The sequence below is a fragment of the Orycteropus afer genome, unplaced genomic scaffold, assembly GCF_000298275.1.
Source record: "Orycteropus afer afer isolate SDZICR_OR568_19922 unplaced genomic scaffold, OryAfe1.0 scaffold00174, whole genome shotgun sequence".
Taxonomy (NCBI): domain Eukaryota; kingdom Metazoa; phylum Chordata; class Mammalia; order Tubulidentata; family Orycteropodidae; genus Orycteropus; species Orycteropus afer.
This window is the reverse complement of record NW_006921761.1, coordinates 3168444-3172409: the sequence shown is the minus strand read 5'-3', so window position 1 is coordinate 3172409 and position 3966 is coordinate 3168444.

The window sequence follows — 3966 nt, the reverse complement described above, 5'->3', positions numbered from 1 at the left end:
GGGGAAGGAAGGTTGGGCAATCTACTTCCGTAGGGATACTGCCCCGGAAACCCAAGGAGGGGGTCGCTATGGGTCAGATCTGACTCCAGGGCAATGGTTGTTTGTTGTTTGTGCTTCTGTTTCTGAGAAGGTGACTCATGACTTTTGGCAGTAAAAGCTGCCCTCAGGAAGAATGCGGTTGACAGTCGATTAACTAGTATGCAGAAAGGTGATTACTCAGGGAACTTGCCTGGGCATGTACTTAATGATTTGCCAAAAGCAGCCAATCAGAAGAACTTATATTAGCTAGCCAATCAGAATACTGTTCACTTTTAACTCCTGTATCCAACCTATATCCATCCTCGCCAAATAGCATGGTCTCCACATGCTGGAAATGTGTGATTCTTTTGTGCTTTCAATAAATACATTTGCTTAATTTTACCAGAGTCAGAGAGTTTTTTCTCTAAGACATAACTAACCACAGGGATATTTTTATAAAAAATAATAAATTTCTATGAGAACATTGCCACAAAAATTTTATCGACAGTCATTTAGGTGTCAGCCTCTGAGAGTGACAACGGCTGTAGTCCGCATACCCCGCCCACCCCCAGCCCGACCCCCGGCGCTGCCCCAGTGCGGCGCTACCTGGATCCAGTGCTTTCCTCTGGGTTTTCACAACAACGTGGCCGTTCCCCTGACCCTGCACTTCTTGCCTTGTTTGGACGCTCTCTTTTCGTGTGCCTGTCTCTTGCCACTAGAGGGTGCGCTGCGGGGAGACCGGGACAGGGGCTCCTCTGCCCCGACTGGATTCCGACTCAGGTGACCCCAGAGGAGAGAGTGGAAGCGCCCATAGGGCTTCCAAGGCTGTAAATCTTTATGGAAGCAGACTGCAACATCTTTCTCCCAGGGAGCTGCTGGTGGGTTCTGACTACTGACCTTTTGGTTAGTGGCTGAGTGTCTAGTCACTGCGGCCACCAGGTCTCTTTTTCTCACTGATGAAAGGAATGCCCCCATTTTCTGGGCCCATCCTGGTCCTGGGTTCTGCCAGTGACTCCGATGAGGTCTCGGAGCACATGAGCCCGTGATAAGCTAAAAGAACAGTGACTGAGGGACAGGACGCAGAGTGACAAATTGAGGAAGAGCACAGAAGCCTTCTTCAAGGGACCTAATCCAACAAGGTGGACACCTTGGGTGGATGTAAGTCTTCATTCGGACCCCCAAAAGTCCTGCATAAGCACAGACCTGGGATGATGGGGTGGTGGAGCCACAGGGGAAAGACTTGGGGTGTGAATGAGTCATGTGAACACCAGATGGCGGGCTGCTGGGCTCTCTGTCAGTGGAATTATGGCAGCCAGAGATGAGAAAGAGCAGGAGAGAGGAATCGAGGCGGAGAGGGAGGGAGGCAGCCGACTTGGAGTGCTTTCAGCAGTAATTGGATCTTGGGGATGTTATCCCAGAAGGGTCCAGAGTTGCTAAGCTGAGTACAACTCACTTTCTAAACTTTAAATGACTTCAGGGGCTACAACGGTCCCAAAGAACCAACTGGCTTTTAAATTATCTTCTGACGGTGACGGCCAGTCCTTTGGAGAGTGTGCCCAGCACACGAGGCAGGCGGAGGGGACAGGCCTGGCCCAGCCCTTCAGCTTTCACACACCCTCAGCCTGCTGCTGCAGACCCAGTGTTGCTACGTCCGACATGTGGCCTCTGCCCAGCCCTCAGGAAATTGGTGCTCCTTGCCCACCATGGTTCTGGTAAAGGTAAGTGGAGTTTTGGTGAAAAGAATACCAACATTTCATAAGCACAGCTACATTTCGACCATAAAATCTGAGTGTAATGGACTGGAGGCTTGAGAAGGCATGATTTTCTCTTCTGAGTCAAGTACAACCTTCAACCTGCAAGAGTCTCCACGGTCATGTGGCTTCACCATCATCGTGCACAGGGGAAGAGGCTGTGCGAGACCACAGGGAGCAAGGGACTTGCCTGAAAACACCCACAGTCTCTCCTGGGTTAAAACTGTTGGGCCCTTTGTCCTTTGATAGTTAGAGTCCAGAGTCCTGGCAACACCAGTGAGTCCTGGTTTGGGATCTGACGATGATGATGTGGAGCGAACATTTTCTCCACATGACCCAGGATTCTTGGAAGAGGCCAGAGGCTGGCCAATGCAGAGTGGATTGATTTACTGCTTCCCCATGACAGGTAGCGCTGTGTCCCGGTTACGGTGAGACACATTCATTCTCAGTACTGACCAGCCTTTCTGGGCCATTCCTGGCTGAGGCGTTTGCCTCTGAGAGATACGTAGCAGTCTTAGGGCCTTGGGAGGAAAAGGAGGAGTCATTATTGCTTGTCTTCATGCTAAAGGCAACCTCTTTCTGAATATGCTGAGGGCCGTCTTGTGGAAGGAGGATTAACTTCCTTTTGGAGGCCCCCAGGGCAGGTTTCAGCCTGTTTTGAAGGAGGAATTAGGTCAAAAAGAAGCCCCAGGAGGCAACGAGCCCCACACCACTCAGCTCATCAAGTGCAGGTTCAAAGACTCCGATCAGGGATGCAGCGGGGCATTTTGGCTCAGTGCCTAAGGCATCTGACTGCTAACCAGAAGGACGGGCAATCTACTTCCATAGTGATACTGCCTTGGAAACCCAAGGAGGGGTCGGTATGAGTCGGGATCGACTCGACGGCACTGAGTTGGGTTTTTGGTTTTTGAATTCTTTTACTCCATATTTTGTTTTCTGATTCATCTATGTTGTTTCATGTAACTTCAGTTGATTCATTTCCATTTATGTATAGTATTGTTGTTATATGCTGTCGAGTCAGACCCAACTCATAGCAACTCCTCCTTGGGTTTCCGAGGCAGTATCACCACAGAAGTAGATTGCCTCATCTTACTTCCGAGGAGTGGCTGGTGGCTTTGAACCACCAGCCTTCTGGTTAGCAGTCAAGTGCCTTAGGCACTACACTACCAGAGCTCCCATTGTACAATTTTGTCAGAACTTATTTACCTTGTTGTTGATAACTATTTGTATCGTCACCAGTTGGGGATCATTATGAACAAAGATGCTGTGAACTTTATTGGCCGTGCTTTTTAGTGATCGTGTGCACACACTTCTGCTGGATATACACCTAAAAGACTTCTTCATTAGAGGGTATGTCTACTTTTAGGAAATGAATCGGTTGGTTTTCTTTCAGATCAATTTATGTTCCCATCAGCAGTGTGTGAGAGCTCCTGTTGATTAAATCCTCACCCGCACTTACATCATCATCTTAAAACATGGCGCCTTCTGCCGAGTGTAGGTGGGATCTCATGGAGGTTTGCATTGGAATTTCCCTGATGACTAATGCTGTGGAACTTCTTTCAAAAAATGTTGACTGGGCAATATTAACTTCTGATAAAGTGGGCTTCACCACAAATCCAGCAAAAGAGACCAGGCAGGACATTATATAATGATGAAAGGGTCGATCAAAGGCAATATTAATTTCTGATTAAAAAATGTTTACTGGTCATTTTTATATCCTCTTTCATGAAACTCCTGTTCAAGTCTCTTGCTTATTTTTTCTACTGAATTGTCTGTTTGTCTGTTTTCAATTGATAGGAATATCTCAGATTTTGGATGCAAATCGTTTGACTTGTTTAAGTATTGTAGTATTTGTCCCCATCTACTTCTTGCCTGTTCAGCCTCTTAATGATGTCTTTTCAATATTTTGATGTAACCTAATTTATCAATTTTTTCCTCTATGGTTAGTGCTTTTTATGTTCTGTCTAGGAATTTTGGCCACTCAATGTTCTAAATGAATTGGGCCTTTTATCCTCTTTCTGAACAATCCAATGGCCTTAGGACACTTTCCCTCCGCTCACTCTCTTGATTCACATGATGCTGTTGTTATGTGTTTAATCCAACATGTATTTTAAAACTAACAAAGTATTGGTGCTATCATTTTGTAAGTCTATAGACACTTGCTCTAACCATGCATTTATAAGTAACCATTTTTATT